The sequence below is a fragment of the Anolis sagrei genome, chromosome 3 (assembly GCF_037176765.1).
Source record: "Anolis sagrei isolate rAnoSag1 chromosome 3, rAnoSag1.mat, whole genome shotgun sequence".
NCBI classification, from domain to species: domain Eukaryota; kingdom Metazoa; phylum Chordata; class Lepidosauria; order Squamata; family Dactyloidae; genus Anolis; species Anolis sagrei.
The window spans coordinates 39,760,318-39,783,957 of NC_090023.1; the positions used below are offsets into that span (position 1 = coordinate 39,760,318).

Genomic DNA, 23,640 nt, shown 5'->3' on the forward strand with positions numbered 1-23,640 from the left:
CACCCACTGTCTGTCTAGCCTGGCTTAAAATTTTTATATATGTACTTTTAAAAAATTGATTAGTTGGAGAGCTGCCCGTTCTTCTGTGCTGTATAATAAGGATTTGAAAAGCCCTGCACACTGAATTCTGTATAGTGTAATTAAAACTGACCCAGATTTGGACCTGAGAACACCAGGACTTAGCCAAACTTGCCATGAGCTGAGTTCTGATGGCAGATGGGAACTAATGAGGACACACTATACTCCAGAATTTCCCAGCTGCTTGGCTCCTTTTTTTGTACAAACAAGGTTTGGAGTGAAGTCCTGATCCCAAGAGTATGTTCAGCAAATGTGCTGCACCCAGCGCTTTGGGAAGCAAAGCAATACGGAAAGCTTATTTCAAAGTATTTTGAGAGCAAAGTCTCAAAGGGCTTTTCCAATATAATCGAACATTAATGCAGACATAGTACTTATTAGCCTGCTTCTTTTCCACCAAGGCTGGAAAAGATTACCTGCTTTGATTTCATGCTTCCCTTCCTGCTGTCACAGGGCAAGAGTCCTATTTTATTGAATAGGGCACACGGACATCAGGATGTATGGGCTCCTTAACCTATAGGTGTCTTTGTCTGATTTGGCATCCTGGGAGTCTTAAGGCAGATGTAATTGAATCGGGCTGAAGCAGCTGTAGTTGGCATGCTGTCTCTCGGATTGCTAGCACCTGCTTATTTTTTGTAACTCACTAGAGCAAAAGTTGTGCCAAAACCAGCACTGGTCTTGGAGCGGATAAAGCACTCCACATCTTATATCCCGTTCCCTGTCCAACCAAGCCGCGTAATTACTGGTGCCTGCATTAATAATTCTGGTAGTGAGCAGGGATAGGTTTATGCTGCTTCTTGTCCAAAGCTCCCTTTAACAAGTGTTCTGCCAACACCAGCTCGCCTCTCCATAAGCAATAAGTGACAGGCTTAATACTGATCAGGTGCTCTGGATTGGCCTGCCCTCCTTAGAAAATTGGGCAACCCAGGCCTTTCTATATCCAGTTTAAATTACAGACACCAGATTTTATTTGCTGCTTGAACAGTCTTGCTGGCACTGTCAGGTGGGTCTTAATACCTAGCAAATGAATCTCTGCTCCTCTGAAATATTCAGTGCCATGTTCCTTTTTTGTTCTCTTAAAAGAATTTTAATTTTGCCTCTAAACATCATAGTAATACAAACAACATGGAGATTTATTTTTCTTCTTGGATGCAATAACAATTTCAAGATTTTTCTCCACATTGGGTTTTTTTTTTTTTTTTGAGGCAAATTTTCCAAATATTTTTTGCACTTTGTGAAAAGTCTGTTTCTGTAAAAGACAAAAGAAAGAAACCAATGGCTGGAATGCTGCTGGCTAAAATAAGCTAGAGTAGACCCATTGAATCAGTTGTTGAATGGTTTGTCAATATGTGGGTAACTCTAATGGATTCAATGGCCTACCATAGTTGGAACTAAAATGTCGTTTAGGTCAATGTAGTTCCTACCAAATATAGTGTTGCATATAAAAAAACCAAAGGTTTCGCATGAATGGTTTGGGAAAAGGTCCAAATCCCTCCCCTCGCCCCCCCCCCCCCAAACTTGCAGCAGCTGACCATTGTTTAATAGACACCTGACCTGCCCCCCCCCCCTTTTCTTACTAGGACAAGAAAATTTGTTCTTTTACATTAGTCGGGTTTTTTCCACAATAAATATGGCACCATATGATAAATTTGGGGTAAATGTTTGAGGACTGAAGCTCTGCTTTACTGAGGCTGACCTTTCTCTTCCAATCCATCTGGAATGTTTTTATTGTGTATTCCTTTATGGCAGGAGGTCCTTGTGGTCTCTTCCAAATCTGTGTTGCTGTGGAAGCTGTGAAACCATTTATTAAACTAACTCTTGTTAAAATGAAGTAGTTAATTTACTGGTTATTTAATTTATATTCCATTTCAAGTAGCTTACAAGAAGATTTAAAGAGATACAAATAAAATATACAAAATAATATTCAAGATAATCTCAAATATTAAAATACACTTCATTCTTTTAACAAAAAACATTAAAAATCTATCTCTTTTATCAAACATCTTGCCTAAGCAGCCAGTTGCTTGCTAGAATTCCACCTAAATAAAAAGATCTTTATTTTCCAGTGGAAAGAGAACAAAGAGAAGTCCTGGGGAGGGAATTTGTAGCCTGGGAGACACCACTGTAAAGGTCCTCTCTCATTTTGCTTCCCAGTGTGCTTCTGAAAGTAGTGAGAGAAAAATAAATACCCCTCTTAAAGATCTCAAAGCCTAGGAAGGCTTATATTGGAGAACGCATGTATAGCGCTTTCATTTCACCATGACTATATCGTATGAAATATTGCTATTTGTCATTAGGGAGAAGCATTTCTAATTCTCAACAAGAGAGCTCTTGACTCTCCCTAAACTACAAATCCCAGGATGCCACAGACAGATTTAATGGCAGTTAAAGTGGAATAATAATAATGTGTTGTGATAGGGCCTGTGATTCTTTGGAAATCCTGTATCCAAGTTTGGGACTTAATTGGTTATAACTAGTATTTTGAATTGTATCCCCTAATAGACTTTAGCTGGCAAGGTATAAAAGCGGTCACATATAGAGATATAACTGTACTCAGTCAATTATCTGGCTGAAATTTTTTTTAGACCAGGTGAAGTTTTTGAACATTTTTCAAAGGCAGTTCTGTTTGGAGGGTATTACAGCATTCTGACTGAAGGTAACAAAAGCAGCAATCTATCTAGATGTTTTAGATGTCAGTGATCAAGGAGGTGAATTTGCAATGGTTATTATTCCATCCCTATCTCCATGTACCCCATGCCATAGTTTGATGAGTTTGAGTATGTGTACCTAGGGATGTATATGATTGGGTTGTTGTTGTTGTTCATTTGTTCAGTTGTCTCCGACTCTTCGTGACCTCATGGACCAGCCCACGCCAGAGCTCCCTGTCGGCCGTCACCACCCCCAGCTCCTTCAAGGTCAGTCCAGTCACTTCAAGGATGCCATCCATCCATCTTGCCCTTAGTCGGCCCCTCTTCCTTTTGCCTTCCACTTTCCCCAGCATAATTGTCTTCTCTAGGCTTTGCTGTCTCCTCATGATGTGGCCAAAGTACTTCAACTTTATCTCTAGTATCCTTCCCTCCAATGAGCAGTCGGGCTTTATTTCCTGGAGGATGGACTGGTTGGATCTTCTCACAGTCCAAGGCACTCTCAGAACTTTCCTCCAACACCACAGTTCAAAAGCATCTATCTTCCTTCGCTCAGCCTTCCCTAAGGTCCAGCTCTCACATCCGTAGGTTACTACAAGGAATACCATGGCTTTGACTAGGCGGATCTTTGTTGCCAGTCTGATGTCTCTACTCTTTACTATTTTATATGATTGGGGCAGAATAGGAATCCTATTGTTCAACTACCCCACTCTTCAATGATTTGCCTTCTTCGGCTGTCTTATCAGATCTTCAGTGGTGCTACTGCAGACCTGGAGACATATTGTACTGGAGGACTTCAAAATCCAAGCTGTGAAAGTTCTCTCTGAACTTCATGTCAGCTTGTGATAATGATAGTATTATCCCAAATGATATCTGGACCTTCTTATGCTGCACCTATTCTTTTGTGCTGGATGAAATTTTATCATATACTAGCTGTCCCCTGCCACGCGTTGCTGTGGCCCAGTCTAGTAATCTGGAAAATAAAGTAATGAGAAAGTGTTGGTTTCTAATATATGTAATTTCTTTATGCTTGTGAGTAAACAGTAATTCTTGTTGTTTCTTTGTCAGTGTTGATGGGGAGATTGTCTGGCTTGCCTACTCTGGAACATGCAACATATAATGGTCCTTCTTTAGGGGCCCCTTTCAAATCTAGGATACTATATATCTGTGTGTGTGAATCATATATATCTATCTATATCTATGGCTGGATGGCTCTTTGTTACGAAGACTTTGATTACGTTTTCTTGCCCTGGTGAAGGGAGTTGGACTGGGTGGCCTTAAGTATTTTCTGTTGGTCATGGGGGTTCCCATATGTGAAGTTTGCATGAATTCTGTCATTCTTGGCGTTCAGAATGCTATTTGATTGTAGGTGAACTATAAACCCCGGTAACTACAACTCCCAAATATCAAGGTCTATTTCCTCCAAACTCCACCAGTGTTCATATTGGAAATATGGAGTATTTGTGCGAAGTTTGTTCCAGATCCATCATGGTGCGAGTCCACAGCGCTCTCTGGATGTAGATGAACTACAACTCTAAAACTCATGGCCAATGTCCACCAAACCTTTCCAGTATTTCCAGTTGGTAATGGGAGTTCTGTGTGCCAAGTTTGGTTCAGTTGCATCATTGGTGGAGTTCAGAATGCTCTTTAATTGTAGGTTAACTATAAATCCCAGAAACTTCAACTCCCAAATGACAAAATCAATTATTTGAGTGTTGGTCCCTCCTTGGGTTAGTAGGTGTTTTTTGGCCAAATTTGGTGGCAATTCGTCCAGTGGTTTTTGAGTTATGTCAATCCAACAAACAAACATTACATTTTCATTTTCATTTATAAAGATTTATATATTTATTAAGATATTTAGAACTCTCTCTAGAAAATATCAAGAAAGCATACAGCCAACTTGGCAAATTTTACACTGTTAGCAATAAAAATGTTTTTCATTGGGGTTTTGCACGATTCTGTTTGGTGGTTTGGGGAGATTTGGCAATCCAGCAGCCAGATCACAAAAAACCAGACCGGGATTGGGGGGGGGGGGGGCAGCCGGAGGCTCAGCCAGAACAGACCATGGCCAGCTGGCTATTTTGGCTAATGGGGGCCATGAGGCTGAGCAGCACTACCTGAGGTGGAGGCCTCAGTTTGTGGGCAGCCTTGCAAATCAGGCAAGTGTAGGTGTCTGGTTGTGACAGCTTCTTTTTTCCCCCTGCAGCCTCCTCCATCCCTTCCAGAAGCCCCCCCCCCTTTCCCTGGCAGAGTGCCCACTTGTGGCAAATAAGGCCAGAAATTGAGAGAAAGCGAGAAAAAGGCAAGAAAGGCTTCCCTAGGCCTCTACTCCAGATAAGGCCCTTCCAGGGACCCACTTTCCCAGCAGCACATTGCATGGCAAACACATTGAATGAACCTCTGTGATCCCTCCTGGGGCATGATGGGAGTTGAGGTTTTTCTTTCTGTTTCTCACATTTCTTTCTCAGCCAATCAGAAGCCTAGTTAACTGTATCCATGTTAACTGTATCCATACCTCTTGTGGTATGCGCTGGGTGGGACTTCAACTCCCTCTTTTTTGTTGTTTTTTAAAAAAATACATTATGTTTTTTTATTTAAAAAAAACAGTGGATTAGTACAATGTTCTGAAACTTGGTAGGCTTGTAGTCATGAATGTGGCCTACTACAAATGAGGCAAGTTTCATTGTGATAGGCCTAAACACGACAGAGAAACAAGCCTCTAAAGTTTTCCCATTGGTGCCCGTGGACTGAATCTTACCAAAATGAAAACAGCACCCCCCCTCCCAATTTCAGGAATCTCCCGGAAAACTGAAAGGGGGAGGGGCATCCAAAACAGTACATTTTTTGAATGCTGTGCACATCCCTAATTTTCAAACATGGAGAAGATCTGATGAAACACATTATAGAATCACCTGGATTGCCTAATCCATATTGATGGTGACAGTGACAAAATAATTCGTCTCTGAGTGGTCATGAACTTAAATGCTCTGTCCTGCAAAAGCAGAATGCAGACCACATGGCAGCTCTCTGAAAAATCGCATAATAAAAAATAATTCAGATTTGCTATTGATTTGGATGCTACAGTTGGCACAGGTCCAGTGGATTTAACTTTGACCCCTATTGCTCCATGTTACTGGATACATGTCAATTTATGTAGTCTAAGGATGTAGATAGTATTTTTAGAAAGATAAGAGTCCCCATATGTATCTCAGAAAATGATTGGCTGAGTGGGTAAATGGAATGATGAATACTTCTTTACAAAATGATGGAGGTTTGGCCTGAGTGAAAGAGGTTGTGGTAAAGCCTGTGTTGAAAAAGCTTTTCCTGAACCACACCATACTGGACAATATCCAATATTTGACTAATGTTCTTGTTCCCAAGAGTTCTGTGGAGCAGCTGCTATTTTGGCCAATACTCATGTCCTCCATTTTCCCTGTATTTGAGCCAGATATCCTGGATAAGTGCTTTTCCCTCCACCAGTGTCATATTGGATCATGGCCATGGCTGGTCAACAAATACAGCAGCAAGCTGTAGATTGCCACAGAAGCAAAAGTGTGCATGATGGGAGCTGGAAGAGGAGGAGAGAATCTGAGGCTTGATAATGTAATATCCAACCATGCTTTGGCTTTATATAGTGGGTGTCTTTGTTTTTGCCATATCTGATATGGTACATTACAAGCTGAGTATTTGCTGTTGTTATTTCACAATTCTCAGTTAATCTTTGCTTTCCTGTGCATGCATTTTGTCTTTCCTTGTATATGGATTCTTCAAATACCATATACATGCAGTAATAGGTAGAATTAAGCCTTGTTGTATATTCAGCCAGCAATTAAACAGAAGGTTCATGGCACTGACAAAACATAGAATAGGGAATATCTGGTTGTCTTAGGCTGGATCTACACTGCCATATAATGCAATGTAGACCCATTTAATGCATTCAAGCTGCAATATATGGATGTACACTGCATTATATGGAGGACACTAGTCTATCATGTTCTTGGCCAGTCCTGTTGCTTCCCAGAAGGACCAATCCTGTTGGACAATTTAGCTTATTAGGATTAGGCAGAAGCTTCCAAGATCTTAGCTTGGCCTGATAACCAAACAGATGGAATAGGAGGATTTTAAATGACTAGGAGCTTTCACAAGTTGTATGAAAATGTGGAGTATTCTCTGGTTGTGCTTCATCAGTAAATGTGTTATATTGGATTGTTCTCCCAGGAAACCCATTTAGTCTAATGGCATGTTGAAAGGCAATGGGTAGCTGAATAATAGACACATGATGGCAATGCTTTAATTTTGGCTATTGTCAGTAGTTTAAGTGATGTGTAGCCAGTTGTTTATGAGTGAAAAAAATTAAAATATTTTAATAGAGTGATGATCAATTTTGTTTTTAGATGTGGGAGACATCCCCATTTGTTATTTTCTAATTTCCATGTGTTACATGATTTCTTACATTCTTTGGAATATTCTGGTTTCACATAATCCTATTTTAGTCAGAAAAATGAAAATGTTTCGTATTTCCTAAATTTAGGGAAATTGTCATTAATATGAAAATATAACTGCTTTCTGTTCTGCACAGCTTTTTAAAAAATTGTTTTATGGAATGTGTGAAGATTGCTATTCACCTCAATTTCAAAGTTTTGCAAACCAAAGCTTTTTTTTTTTTTTACAAATTAAAATAAAACAACACAGCTAAAAGGGGCGGCTTGGGGGGGGGGAGGGATTTACACGCAACAATATAATGTGTGTCAGAAGTCAAGAAAAAACAGAGCAGTAAAATGATCATTTATTCGTAAAGACCAACAGAAACATTTTTAATTCACTCAAATGTAGACCAGGGATTTTTTCACTTACGACCCCCTTTTCGCCCAAGCAGTTTTTATATATCTCTGTGTATATAGGGTTATAAAATAAAGCACTTACTGCTATTAAATCAACATTTGTAATTCTTGCTGAATAGGCTGGTTTCCCTTTTTATGAAGTACAGCAGAGGCATTTTCTGCAAAGTTCATTGTAATTACATTATATTGTTGCTAACAGATCTGTGTAAATGTCTAAAACAGCCACTAAAACAGCCAAATTTTGCTTTTGCCCAATTTTTTATGACCCCCAACATTGAGCTAAAAGGGCCCCATTTGGGGTCGGGACCCTCAGTTTAAGAAGCAGTGATGCAGACAATTAGCAGAGATGCAGCTTCTAAAAAGAGACCCCAGTAATTGTTGGGTCTATTCTAGGAAAAGACTCCTCCAAAGTGCTTGAGGACTTGTAATGAAAGAGATGTCTCTCTTCAGTCTATTTAGACTAATCTTTAAAGGTAAACCACAATTCTTAAATCAGGGCTAGAGTTAAACTGACACCTAGTGCTGGTTTCAAAAGTAAGTGGTCTGTAGGCATATTGCTTGCACTACTTTGAAAAGTAGGCTCACGCACGATGCATAGCAATAATTTAAGTTCTCAAGGCATGTAATGGTCAAATTTCTATCCTCCAACAATGACCACAATTGTTTTAGACAAAGTTGATTGATGGAAAACACTCTGGGTTGAACTTGCACATTGGGAATCTGAGAGCATCATCAGATCCAGCAATACCACTATACTATATATCTGACGAAATACTGATTGTGTTTGATTGACAATGATTGTAAGTGTATTTGCCATGAAAGAGTCCACTGTGGGTTGTGTCCAGTATTCAAAGTTTACACTGCCTAATTTGAGTTTGAATAACTCTAGGTAGCACCATCATACTCCAAGTCAGACCAGTAATAATCTGAATGTTTCATTTCATCAGATGTTATTTTATTCTTTAATTGAAAGGCCATCATTTAAAAGAGATACACTTTCTTGTAAATTCTGGAATTACTTTAGGCTTTTCTTCCAAGTAATTCATTTGTAGTTCTGTTTTTTTCTTCTTCTCTGTGAAATTTGGCAAAGAGATGGTGGCTGTATATGTAGCTGGTTTTCATTTTTTCACATAAGGCTACCAGAAGTTTAGCTGTCCAAAATTATTCTGGAAGATTCCTTTCTATTATGAGTATTTAGGTTCCTCTCAACAACGGAGAATATTACACTTAGAACTGTCATATGTGGCCAATCACCTTGTTCTGTTGGTTTGCTTCATATATTTTTGGATCACTCCCGTACTCAGTGAATGCTTGAGATCATTGCAATAAAACCATGAAAAACTAAAATACAACAATAAAATATGAAGATGGTTTTTTAAAAAACAAAGCTAATAAAATATATGCATTACAGCAAAACAAGAAACTGCTGTAATTAATCACTAAAGTTTAGCAGCAAAAATAGGATTTTTCTATATGTTTTGAGGTCAATAATTGGGTTTAATTTTGTTGGTCCTGGATCAGTTAGGAATATAGTGTGCTATGAGTAAGTAATAGCCATTAGAAATAATAATAATAATAATAATAATAATTATTATTATTATTATTATTATTATTATTATTATTATTGTCATGTGCATTCCACCTTTCCCCTGATAGTGGGGGTCAATACCCCTAGCAACATAATAAAAAAACAACTGAAAAACAATATAAAAATCAGAATAAAAGGTATAAAAGTACAATTAAAAACAATTACAAATCAGTTTGTAAATTAAAACATTAAACATTAAAAATAAGAATGTGTTTAAAAGCCTTTAAATATCATCAAACACAGCACGAATAGCCCAGCCTTCATCACATTTTAAATTAAACATGCTAATTACACATTTTGACAATTGAATTTTTAAGTGGCCGTCTCTAGAATACTGTTGCATCTTTTAGTCCTACTTAATCACTCCAGTGGTATTTCTGTTATGAAACTTTGGGGAACAATTGTAAAATTACTAGTCTTCAAGAGTAGAAAATGGTGGAAATGGAAAAAATGAACATATTCATATTGGAGTTCTCTCTCTCTTAAATGAAAAGCTTTATTTATTTGCATTTCCAAATGTGCTTCTTTCTCATTTTCTAGGGAACTAGAGAGCTTAATACCCCTGTTGCTTCCTGCTTGTGCTGTGACAACAATTCATCTTTGTATTTACCAGTTGAGCTCAACCCTGCATCTCATCCCACCCTATCCTGTTGATTTCCATTTGGCCACTTGGTAAGCTTATATTTGCTCTATATATTATTTTAAGGTAGAGTCCTCATGGGTTTGGCATCCCAGCAATCATAAAGTTGTCCATTGAAATCAATATCCTTCTTGCCCATCTAAAATTGCTCAATCACTTCTCGGTTCTCATAGTAGGAAAAGGGTGGGTGTACTGAATTAGCATTGAAGTTGAGCCTCTGCATAAATTTTTATACAAATAAAGTATGGAGTAAAATGTGTGACAGAATTAAATCCACCAGATCTAATAAAAGAAATAGAAGAAGGCAAAGAAAGCTTGGACTTTAAATCCCATTAATCAGGCCGGAGAGAAAATGTGTTAAAAGGAAGCTGCACTATATCTTTTTGCATTGTCTGTTGGAATAATCTTTTTCACCCTTTAAGTGGAGTGTTTAAAAATCCTGGTATTTCTGAAACAAAAAGAAAACACAGCCACTGAGCTAGCTGGTTTTTATACCTTCCTTTTCTGAGTATTGTCCTTCAGTACAATACAGAGCCATTTCTTTGTTCTCAGAAGCAAGCAGTTAAATTGTATGTAAATGTATGCAAATTAGATGCTGTCTAATAAAGAGAGTCATTAGATGGAAAAAATATTTAGTTTGGCAAAAGAAGAGAAAAGAGGGGAAAAGAAAGCAGGTGTATTTTGGAAGAGATAAATGTACGATTGCTAAAAGCCCTCTAACTTCGGATGAGGATTTCTAAAAAAGGTTATTTAAATTTCTTGTAGGAGGTTTATTCCTTTGTTCTTCCATTTTCTGTCTCTGTGTAAAATTATATGCACATAGTTGTGATATAAATGTGGCATTTATGTAAAATGCAGTATAGGCTTTGGCAGGCTATGCCCCGATTCCATGTGTCCACATGGATAGATAAACTTACACTCAATAGTGCCTGTATACAAGAAACTGTGTATGCTATGTCCATTTATCTGGAGGCAATAACCTCTGGGAGAAATCACACAATATTTCTATTAATATATGTTAAAGTGTCTTAGATTATTTTGCATCTATTTTTCCCATTAAATTATCTGATTAGAATCAGAAGTCTGATGTTCTGTCATTTGCTGAAAGTGTACAGAGCAGTAGCTGAAATTTGGGTTACCAGAACCAACACCGATTTGTCTTTTGGCACGGCAGTTGGCCCTGAAATGAAAGCAGCAGCAGCTACTGGTACGTCAGTGAAAAGAGACAGGCATCAGCTTCTTGGATGTGATTGTAAGTCTTGTCGTGCAAGTCCAAATTTCTATCAACACATTCTTATTCTAGCTAGGAGTTGAAGCAAAAACATTTCTTCTTTGTTATGGGCAAGCATTGGAGCATGATTCCACACCTGGGTTGCTCAGGATGTCATGGTACTTATTTTAACATACACTTCCATCCCCCAGAACTACAAAATAGGGGAGAGTTGATCTGCAGGTTTCGTATCCTGCACTTCTAGATCTGCCACAAATGGTATAGAACTGTATGTAGCGCAGTAGAAGAACACTTGTTTTACATGTAGCACATCCCAGGTTCAATGTCTGGTATTTCTAGATAAAGGATCTGATAACAGGTTACTCGGAGTTTAAGATTCTGGTGCTACTTGCAAAAATAAAAGACACTTCTGAGCTAGGAGAACATATTTGGATATGGTGTAAGCTTCCTGCTATAATTTAATTCTATTTTTAATCTTGATTTTAAGGTACTGAAATGACCTCCTTATTGGGCGTATTACTAATAGCTCCTTGTGGAGCTAACTCTTAAAATATCATTTTCCATCTGATTCTTTCTGCTCATAACAACAACAACAACAACAACAGGAATACTAATACTAATAATAAATGTTATTTGTATTCTGCCCTATCTCCCCGAGGGGACTCAGGGTGGATCATCCTCCCAAATGGTTTTACGTATTCCAACCTTTGTATTATTTCAGCATAAAACAGATTATACTTTCAACAGAGGTACCTTTTTTGTCTGTGTATGTTGAAGTTATTTTTTTAATGTTTTCAATCAGACGTTCAAGTTTTCTGTTAGCTGTTAACTTGTTGCTATGGCAGTACTATTGCAATGTATGCACGTAGACATATATGTGTTTAAAATACATGTATATTAAAATAGTGTTTTAAAAATATTTACATATATAGCTCCGGAATTGGCATAATTCCCAGAATTACTGGAACTACCTTCCACAGGAACATTTGGACTTGAATAATCTTTCTAGCAGCACTCTCTCACCCACCGCCAAGCAACATAACAGTTTGTAGAACTGGCGCTTCAATCAATACTTGACTTCTTTTCTCACAGTGCTGGGGTTCTTTGGAACAGTTTTACATTTTGTTTAATTACTTTAAGACACCATCTTTGCTAATGATTTTTCCTCTAGATTATTCAAATATGGAGAAAAAAAATAAAAGATATACTGGCAACAGTTGAACCAATCCAAGCAAATTTTGAGGTGTCTAATGGATAATGAAACTTCATTCAGGTCTGAAATTTAGGATAGGGGGCATCTGCCGGAAAATTGCATGTCAAGGTATTGTTTTGTTTTTCATAGGTTGATCTGAAAATCTGAAAATAGGTTGATCTATGACATTCGGGCTCCTAGGCTAAATTTACTTTTACACTAAAAGCTGCTTTTGGTGTTATACTTCTGAAAAGGGTATACTTCTGAAATGATATCATTTGATCCTATGGCTTAATGTAATCTAAATGATAGCATCTCTTGTTGTCACTTTGGCCAGAAGGGCTAATGAGTTCTGTGTTGTACCCTCATTTCTATTGAGATAACTCATGTGGTTAGAATCTTCACAACTTGCTCCTGTAGTTGGACATCTTCTTCCTACAAGTTGTATCTGCTTTCTATCTAAATAGAGACATTGTTCTTGCAGCATTCCTAAAGAATCCTACTACTAATCAGGAATGCTCTGAGTTTGTTTTTTTATGTTGATCATTTGTGCTCGCTCAGGAAGATAAATGATCTGCTAAGAAAGATTTCCTGACTTACCACAATGTCTCTCCAAATGAGTTGAAGCAACCATTTGTCTGACCTATGAATTTGCAAGCAAATGGCCTCCTGCCCAAATGAGAAGTCACTCAATTTAGACAATGGCAGCATTGGCTCCTTTCTTGAGAGGGATTCCTCTCAATGACATCTGTACAGCTGCTACCTGGTCACAGTCTCTGATGTTTGTGTTTCACTATGGAATGGACACCAGGCCTCAGACAGAGGCTTTAGTTGAACAGACTATACTCTTATTTTTGTAGCATGACATTCCCTACTTAGATGGTTAGCAGCTTGTTAGTCTCCCATGTTTGCGAGTCACAGAGATCACAAAGAAAATGACAGGTTGCTTACTTGTAACTATAATTATTCAAGTGGTCATCTGTGAACCTTCACAACCCTATCCAGGCTCCTCTTGTCAACTTCTGCCCAGGGAACTGGAGGTTTAAATGAGAAGCATGCTGGCCAAATGCTTATGTAAGAGTTCTAGAATGATCCAAATGATTGTGCAGACACAATAAAAACATTTGTGTAAGTTTGAGGTAAGCAACTTGTCCATTCCAGAGTAATAGAAAGCAGATGTCTATTTTGGGTAGGCAGTGCTTTTTCCACTTATGCTATGTACCCCTGCGAAATTGGTAAAAGCTAGGGTCATATTAATGATGTTGTGACAGGGCCAGTATTAACAATATTTAAGATTTTATTTACTTGCAGAACTAGTCTTCTGACAATTTGTATTAAATTTTCATTCCAAAATTCACCATTTCTTAGGTGACTGCCAATTTATTGAAACTATTTCCAGTATGGGTAAATCAAGAGTATTGGAAGTCTTGCTGTCTAAAATAGCTTTTGAAGAATGAACAATTCTACACAAAACTAAGCCTGGTGCTAGCAAATTGGCTGCATGACTAGCAGTGTTTGATATTACCAAGTTATTGTTGTTGTTGCTGTTATTTCTTTTTAATTATGCAAAGTGCTAATCAGTTTGATTATGCACAGTGCTAATCAGGTTAATTATGCAGAGTGCTAATCAGTTGTTCTCCAAGCACATGGGGAGTGCAGAGGTGCTGATGGTGAATAGTACTGCTACATGGGGGTAGTCACGGCAGTCGTTTTCTATTAAGAAAGAAGAGTAAGTGAGATGGTGCAGAGAATTTTACCTCTTAAAATTAGAAAAAAGAAAAGAAGGGACATAGATTCCACTGGGTGATACATTCTGTTTAAAATAATGTTGTATTTTCAGGTTGTGTTTAATTTTGTTGAATGGATTTAATTAGGATTTGCCCTTAATAAAGACAAAGAAAATAGATATATGCAAGCAGTATTGTATCATTTTTCCAAAAGTTATTGGCAGTGATGAATTCTTAAGCTCACTGTTTTCAGTAGGCCTAAGGCCATTTGTCTATATAGTTTGTGACCACTAATTTTCTGACTGATTGATACCTAGTTAAGGTTTTGAAACAAGTAGGACAGCCTTCCTTAGAATAATACCTGTGATTGGTTTCATAACCGTTTTAGGTGTCTTTTAGAGAGATAGAGAGATAAAGCCAGAAAGATAGAAGAAATACTACTACTACTAGAAGTAGTAGTAACAACAACAACAACAACAACAAAGTCAACAGACTTTAGTTGCCCAGAAAATCAGGAGGCAGAGGGCTTTTGTGAAAAGTGAAACAAATGGTGGAAGAAGAGAAGCATGCACTGGCAGATTATTTGAAAGGCAGTCAAGAACCAACGTTGAGGGAAGTCAATAGTGGTAAACTGCTTCAAGTACAAAAGACAAAAAGTGAATACTGTAAAAACACAATCAGAGCAGAAGAGAAAACTGGCAAAAGAAGACTCTCCATGGACAATTCCTAGGAAAAAATTGAGAGCCAAATTGAAAAGAAAAAACATGGCTGTGGCTCACGAATGGAACTTTGACAAAGTAGATGGAGGGGCTGATTTTGACAGCCGAAGAACAAGCCATTAGAATAAATGCCATCAAAGCCAGAATTGAAAAGTCCACAAAAGATTCCAAGTGTAGACTCTGCAAGGAAGAAGATGAAACAATAGATCACATCCCCAGCTGCTGCAAGAAGTTTGCGCGGACAGACTACAAGCAGAGGCATAACACTGTTGCTCAGATGATTCATTGGAACTTGTTGCACAAATACCATCTGCCTGCAACAAAGAACTGGTGGGATCACAAGCCTGAAAAAGTTATAGAAAATGAACACATCAAACTACTCTGGGACTTCCAAATTCAGACTGACAGAGTTTTGGAGCACAATACTCCTGACCTCACGATCGTGTTAAAAAAACAAAGTATGGATTTTTGATGTTGCAATCCCAGGTGATAGCAGGATTGAAGAGCAACAATTGGAAAAGCTGACATGATATGAGGATTTAAAGATCGAACTTCAAAGACTCTGGCACAAGCCAGTCAAGGTGGTCCCAGTGGTGGGTGCAGTGCCTAAAGACCTTGGCCTACACTTAAACACAATCAGCGCTGACAAAATTGCCATCTGCCAGTTGCAGAAGGCCACCTCACTGGGATCTGCACACATTATTTGCTGATACATCACTGTCCTAGACACTTGTGAAGTGTCTGACGTGTGATCCAATACAACAGCCAGCAGAGTGATCTTGTCTGCTGTGGACTCACCTTGTTGTGTTTCAAATAATAATAATAATAATAATAATAATAATAATAATAATAGAGTAATAAGGAGCCCCCGGTGGCACAGTGGGTTAAACCACTGAGCTGCTGCACTTGCTGACCGAAAAGTCAGTAGTTTGAATACAGGGAGTGAGGTGAGCTCCCACTGTTAGCCCCAGCTTCTGCCAACCTAGCAGTTCGAAAACATGCAAATGTGAGTAGATCAATGGGTACCACTTTGGCATGAAGGTAATGGCGCTCCATGCAGTCATGCCAGCCACATGATCTTGGAGGCATCTAAGTGTCTCCAACTTAGAAATGGAGATGAGCACCACCCCCAGACTCGACTAGACTTAATGTCAAGGGGAAGCTTTTACCTTTACCTAAGCCAGCTGTGGTAACAAATTATAGAAAGTCAAAGCACTTATGCACCTTAAGAACAATTGTTTTAACTAACTAATTTATTTTATTATGGATATTGCAGACCAAGATTTTTTGAGGTACCAGTGGAGGCTCAGATGCTAATAAACCAATGAATCTACCCCATGCTTTCATCCAAAGGTGCAGAATTACATCTCCAAACTTCATTTGACACATTGGACAGTTTCCTTAATACTCACCACACTGTGACATTGAAATGACCAGCTGCAACTCCAACAGACCGTCTTGGAAAGCAGCAACAAAAATATATCCCTATTTCTAAAAAAATACATTGAATTTTCCTTTCAGATCTTGGGCCTCTCATATTAACTGTCTTAAAATGACAAAAATACATTTGAAGATGTACTTCTGTTAGTCTGTTGCAGCAAAGTCTGAACTGAGTAACACAAATGTATTATGGCATGAACTTTTCTGGAGCACGGTAAGCATGCAAGAAGAGGTTTAGGAATGTGAAAGCTTTATACCAAGTTGGGGGAACTCATGCAGTGTTTTAGTTAGTGGTTACTGATATTAAAATATAAGTAAAATTTTCATTTTTCACTGATCACTAAGTAAAAGGTAATACAAACTGCATTAAATGGCCTTTCCATAAATGTAAACTGCAATCTCACAGTATTTTTTCCTGCTTATCTGGAAGCCCACTAAATTTATAGGGATGAAAATATGCTGAAATTTAGGTTGGGGTTTTTTTTCGATCTAAGGAATTTGGAGGTAACTTTTGTCATTAAAAATCCAGATGTAATGGATGGGCAGAAAGTGCTTCAATCTGCTTAGAAACTATGTGATTGTTCCTTTACTTCAATGTCTGAAGTTGAGTAATTTGTATTGCAGTGTGTTTTGCTGTAACTGTAAAAGTTCAGCTTTTACAGGTTAGTTATTCAACAAGCTTTGAAAGAAGTAAAACTCACAGAGGAAAAGCAACATTAAGAGATCAGATTTCAAAAAGGAAAGAGAGGTTGCATCTCCTGCTGAGACCTTTGAAAATGTGTTCTGTTTCATTCTTCATGTGATCAGGATAGTTGGGCTGGTAGCAGGGAAATCTGTAGGGGCTGCCCACCTCAAGGATATTCCCCACTCCACAATTTTCAGGTTTAAATTATGAAGAACATATTTTTCTATTTCCTTATGGGACTACAATGTTTAGGTATTTTTTATTCAGTTGCTCACATACAACAAACCTACTTCTGCTTTCATGTTTGGCCAGGGACTGTAAGATTTCAGATAATAGTAAATGTCTGACAGTGTTAACTTCTGTTTGTGTTGTACAATGGTTTCTGATACCAAACCCTGCCACTCTAAAATTTATGTGTATGGACCTGTCATTTTTAAAATAACCACAGTTCTAATTGGTGAATTGGATTTTTTTCATGTCTTTAAAGAGTAACCTTGAAGAATCTATAAAGTCCCATAATTGCTTAGTGCAGTGCTGCATAAGAAGAAGAACATATTCTTTCATTACAGTCTGATGAGCTACATTCTGCAGTAGTTCAGTTTTAGATTATTGCTCGTCTTATAATGCAACTTATAATGCAGGCCTATATAAGGAGCATCTCAATTTTACCTACTGTCTCAACATCAATTATCCAACTAAATTGGTACCATACTTAGCACAAATGTATTTTTCACTGCTGTTACTTAAAGTGCAGAGAGAATATTTCGAGGATCCTGCTGTGGATAAAATGCAACTAAAATATGCCTATTTTCTACTAAGATTTAAAGAAAGTCTCCTTTTGCGAGGTATACTTCATTTTGCATAACTCATCCAAGCTTAGGAATTTGTGTTCAGTGGGTGTGAAATGAGTTAACCGAACTTGTCAGCGTGCTCTTGGTGTGTAGTTACTGTGAGGTGGTGTGATACTAAGTGTTGCCCCAGGAGACATAGTTGTTGTCCTTTGCTGAATAGGTGCACATACTGTCCAGTGCCAGTGCACATATAATGGACATTAGTTTCGAAACTGGAAACAATGCTACTATCTTGTAGCATTAAACTTGTTTTTTTTTAAAGTTATACATTGGGTTCATGCTCATCTGGATTTTTATTTTATTTTAGTTGGTTGAATGAAATGAATCGTTTCTGCTATTTAATGTTCTTCTTCCCCATAGTGTTCCTGTTTACTTTGTTATAAGAAATACAATTCCCACTAGGAATGTTAATGTTAAGCACCCAAAACAGCAATATAATAGATGTCAGGCATAAATCTTCGTAATTACATTGATGGTACTATGTACATACTCTTCTGAAAGGCAATACATTACATCTGATGTAGAAATAAAGACTTGACTTTGTGAAAAATGAAATAAAATGCTTGAATATTTTACCTTAAATTTTGCTTCTTGCATCTACTTAATGGTTAGGAAAGGAAATTCCACCCTACTTCTGACTTAATGTTGCCATGAGTTTTGTTATTGTTGTATTCTATTGATTACATAACATAGTTGCTGGAGTGTAGGAACATTCTTCTTACTACCAATTAAAGGACAATTACTGGTTGACTGAGTTGGAAATATGAAAATCCAGAGGCTTTTCAGGGTAAAGTCAGATTGGTCAGGAAACAGTCGTTTCGGTTCACTGCTGCCTCTGAACTTCATGCTTTGCATGTCTAAAATATTTAACCTTTCCTTAGATTTCTAGGCAGCTGTGTTCCTTCCAAGCATTAAAGGGTTTTAAGCCATACTTCTTACTCCTTAGGTCTTTGATATGATACATATACCATAAGTGATGGCAAACTATGCTAACCAGAAAGGAAGCTGTTCAGATCAACAGATACCCCTTTAGAGAAAAGTGCCTCAAAACAGGGCCTAGCAGGAATGACTGGGACCGTGCTGTCTCTTCAATTTGTTGGGGAACGGCTGTCTCTTCAGTTTGCTTTAAGGAATGTTTTGCAAAGAAATTGGTTTGAAAGTTGAATAATTTCAGAGAGAATTGATATAATTATTTTAAACAGGATATTAATGCAATAAATACATTTTTTCTGGTGAAGCATAGACTGCTATTAAAATAAAAGAGCTAACTTTAACTTGTGACAGTTAACCTTGAGTAACTGAGAGTTAGCTGCTTTTGCAAAGCCACAAGTGCCGTGCCTATTCATACAGCGACCACATCACTACTATTATATAGAGTTGTAACTTCATAACTCTAAATGCATATGTTGTGTAGTTATGTAGAAAGCGCCTTGTAGGTAGAAGGCCTGCTTAATATTTTACAAATGTTGTAGCCACTCTCTTTACCTTTCTTCATGTCAGTGATGTAGGGGAATTAACTAGAGTGCATGCAAATTCTGATATATTCAGTTGCTCATTTCCCTACACCCTTACATTTAAAATTGCCACCTAGTTGTGTCAGTGTTTCCTTGTGCTTTCTGGTCATAATAACTAAGGTGACTGGGCTCCGGCATCTGTAGATTTCAAAATGTGCAAATAGTGGGAGTGCTCTAATTCCCCTGGCCAGTCAAGGAGATAGGACTGTGAGTCAGTGAAGAAGCATGGCAAATGAAATGGCCTGAAAAGACGTAAGAGAATAAGCAAAGAAGGAGAAGGCTATAGAAAAAGGACATAAAGAGTAGGAAATTCATTGCCCAAGGTACATCTACAATTACCAGTTATTCTGAAAGGGGAAGCAAACCATCTCTGTGGCAGCTAAACAATGCATGGAGCTGATTTTAGTTAATTTAGCCATGAACCTTGTTAACCAATGTTGCTCTAAATCCACACCAGGAATCTGGAGCAAACTGCAACTTTGGGCCCACATAAGCAGTAATACGTCCAAAAGAGAAAGGGAAAGAGAGGGATCAGTCTAACATGGTTTATTTTTTCAGAAATTCATGTTGATTTTCAGTGATCATGACATTTTAAAGACTGCCTGTGTAATAATCTTCTCCAGAAACTTCCCAGGTATTGATGTCAGTTTAACTGGGAAATAATTGTTTGGATCCCCATATTTTTCCTTTTTAAAGATGGGGACTCCATTTGTCCTCCTCTAGTCTGCTAGGATTTCTCTGTTCTCCAGAAATTCTCAAAAATTATTAGCAGTGGTTCTCAGATTCAGCCACATCTCTTAATATTACTGGATAATGTTTGTCTCGCCTTGAAATCTTGAATTCATGTATAGTAGCCAGGTATTCATATACCACCTCTTTACCTATTCTGTGTTGCATTTTCCCCAAGCTTAGCACTGCTTTTCTTTTGGGGAAAAGACTGAGGCAAAGAAGATAAGTAGTTCTGAATTTCAGAAGATAAAATTTGCTTTGTTTGGAATTTGTTTCAAAGAGGTCCTGTCAGGACACCATAACTAGAAGAAATAGGCACCTAAAAACTATGTGAAATTTAAGAAGTATATGAGAGTATTGAATATGGCCTGTGTGTTTTTGCCAGAAGCCCTGAGTTTATCCTAGTATTCAGTTCCTGCCATAAATAGTGGACATTTCCCCCCCCCCCCACTACTTTTTAGGTGGGAATAGCCAGGGAACTGTACCTATAATTGTAGAGAAACGTCTTCAGGTAGCCTCCTTTCAGTGCCTACTAGCAAAATAGGGAAAAGTTCTCCTACCATCTCTAGACTTTTGAGTTTGGATGAAGTATTCTGATTAAATTTGTATGTTTGTAGAGACAGAAAGCACAAATGAATTCTAGGTTGCTAGGACTAATCTTTGTCTTCCTGCCATGGCGGATGTAATAAGAAGAGAACTCTCTAAACACATACATATCTTATTATGACATACACATTTGGAATAAGCCCCATTGGCAGAAACTAACATAAAGTGACATGTTGTTTAAAAAGTTGTTTAGAATGTCTTCTCCTGTTGATCATATGCAATGGGGATAAATAAACACCCTGCATGTTGGGCAGCCAGGCTGAGTGTTCATGATCAAGCAAGTGTTTATATCTTTGGTTGGCTGAATTTCTGTTTGTTTACTGTAAGCATCGTACCTGTATATGTTTGCAATGTATACATCAGCAGTGATGGTACAATTTTGACTGCATGATTGTACGGAGGCCTTTTTCTAGATGTGACCAGATAGGGTCTGTTCTCTCCCTCCCGCTCTTCAATCTTTCTAATGTAGTGAATTAGTCTTTGTACTTCTTGTGAAACAGAGGGACTGCTTATTCAAGCAGGACATGCTGTGCCCTGCTTAAATTAATGCAGGTGGATATGCAAGAAAAGCCACATAGGATTTGTCTGGTAGGAATCAAGCTAGTTTAGCTTTTTGTCTAATTAAAAAACAGGTCTATTGAGGTCTTGGTTTATTCACTGATGATAAGGACGATACATGTTTCCTCTCAAGGTGAAATGACTGAAGTAGTTCTAGTCTCACAAGAGCCCTCACCGTCACCGCTATTTTGTCGGTTCCTCATGCTTCTTTTTAAAAAGCATTGAAAAGTCTTTTTTAGTGACACTGTTTAGGCATCACACCAAACTAAAGTGCCCTATGATTGAACTTCAGGGTCCCTTGCATTCCCCACCCTCTTCTCCTTGAAGGGAAATAATGATGACTTAACTGAGTTAAACTGTGATTATTTTTAACTACTGTTTGTCCAGATAAGTTGCCTCCAGCTTATTAGCCCTCCCTTGGTTGGGTAGGTGTAAGGTAAAACAGTTTGGGCATCATAAAAAGTTGCAGTTAGTTGAAGGTGAAAATAAATATTTCGGATCTCCTTTTTTTGCCAGGAGAGAAAGGGATGCAAGTTGAACAAGACTAATATAGCTTTCTGCTCCAATTGTCTTTCTGAATTATGGCAAATACTTTGACAAAATTTTCAAAGAATCCCCAATTCCAATCTGAATGTTAACTGGTCATGCTAAGAATTTAATAGCTTTTGATAAAAATACCCAAGCAGGTGGCTGTATGGTCCAGGATGCTGGCAGTAGAGAGAAGGTTTGGAAGAACTGTCATGGGAAGCTGGTGGAGTCATCTTTACTGAAGTTATTTATTTGGTAGTTAAGGTATTATCTCTGCATTGGGTTCCTGCACCAGCAGAAGATTGGACTAATATTTTTGGAATCCTTTCCAATTCTGTTTTTCTATAGCTCTATGTCTTTCCTAGTATTGGAGCTCTTTGCTTCATGACATCTGTCGGATTCCTTCCTTTAGCATTTTCTGATCAATCCTTCATAACATCTTTTGGGAGGGGTCCATTTTTTCCCCTCAAATGACATCTCTTTTCTCAGTTTTAAGACTGAGGGTAATGCCTTATTTCTGGATTATTTGGAGAAAGGAAAGTAAGGTTCTTCGAAAAACATCACAAACATGATAAGAATAATATAAAGCTGTTTCTGATGCCTTGGTAGCAGATTTTGCATTATCAGTGATGGTCTATTTGGTAAACACTTCTCAGTTGCTGCTCTCAGGCTTTTGAATGCCCACCCACAAGAGATGAGGTTAGCCCTCTATCTGCTGTTCTCCTTATATATGCAGACAAAGAAGTGTGGGTTTTTTCTCCTTCAAAAATACACAGAGAATTTTGACTGCCGTTCATTTTCCAGTCCCAATTCAAGGTGTAGATTCTTACCTACAAAGTCCTGAACGGTTTGGGACCCGCCTACCTGCGTGACCGCATTTCCATGTACAGACACACATGATCTCTTCGATCATCTGGAGAGGTCCTGCTCACACTCCCATCTCCTTCGCAGGCGCAATTGGTGGGGATGAGGGAGAGGGGCTTCTCAGTAGTGGCCCCTCGACTCTGGAATTCACTCGACTCTGGAATTCACGCTGGCAGTCTTTAGGAGGAGTCTGAAAATGTGGTTGTTCCAGTGTGCCCAGAATAAGGAAAACTCTTAGCAATATGTCCTCAAATGCACTTTAATATTGATTTAGGATTGTCTGCGTGCCCTCATCTTTCTTTGAAAATCCTATCCCAGTTTACCTTACCTTGTTCATGCCCAGCATTTTAAATTTTAATTATTACATTTGGCCCGATCCTAGGTTCTTTTAAATTCTGTATGTTATTGTTATTGTTTATTGCTTATTGTGTATTTTTTGCTTTTGAGTTTTATTTTAACTGTTTTGTATTGATTATTTGTTATCGCTTTTGTTTAGTGATATGTTGTGGGCTTGGCCTTATGTAAACCGCACCGAGTCCCTTGGGGAGATGGTAGCAGGATATAAATAAAGTTATTATTATTATTATTATTATTATTATTATTATTATTATTAACCAATTCCTGTGGACAATCTTTTTCGTCCAGGGCATAGTTCTTTTATTCAGATTGCGATAAATTCTTAGATTTGAGCATCTTTAATATGATCGATAATGTAACTGCTGTTAATTTCTCCCCCCCCCCCCCTTTACTAATAAATATGTATTTATTTAATCTACACTGTGCCATATGCCCCTTACTGGGAGAAAGATGGAATATTAATAAAATAAAATAAGAGTAGTATCCTGAAACCAATAAAATTAAATACATTTAATGCAGCTGAAAGCTTAAATGAGTTTTTAAAAAGGTGTTTTTTCCTCAGTCTATCCTAGTGCAAAATGTTTTCCACATGTCTACTTCGTAGAGTGTGATTTCAGATATATATTTTTTATTTAGGATGAAATTCTTTGCACACCAGTTTGAAGTCAGACCCATTGAAAACAATGGGACTTCCATTTGAGTGATCAAGTGAAGTTTTTAATAGCATGTATATATGCAGCAACAGTTTTGATACTATAGGTTGGTGTTGTTTCTTAAGTAGCTCCTAAGCAGGAGATGTATTTTGCAAGGAAACATTACTGTGGATTGTAAACACATGTGGAATTGAAAT

General features: G+C 37.9%; 1 protein-coding gene across 4 annotated transcripts in view; it reads left to right on the top strand.

Annotated features, from left to right (window-relative positions):
• ZBTB20 (zinc finger and BTB domain containing 20) overlaps window positions 1-23,640 on the top strand; it is a 607,051-nt gene that overhangs the window by 184,989 nt on the left and 398,422 nt on the right. For 3 of the 4 annotated variants that reach the window (XM_060770782.2, XM_060770779.2, XM_060770783.2), the window contains exon 3: window positions 9,690-9,821. The exons of the other annotated variant lie outside the window; for it this stretch is intronic. The gene's annotated coding sequence lies outside the window, so the exon portion shown is untranslated. The remainder of the gene's footprint in view (window positions 1-9,689; window positions 9,822-23,640) is intronic. 4 annotated transcript variants of the gene reach the window in all.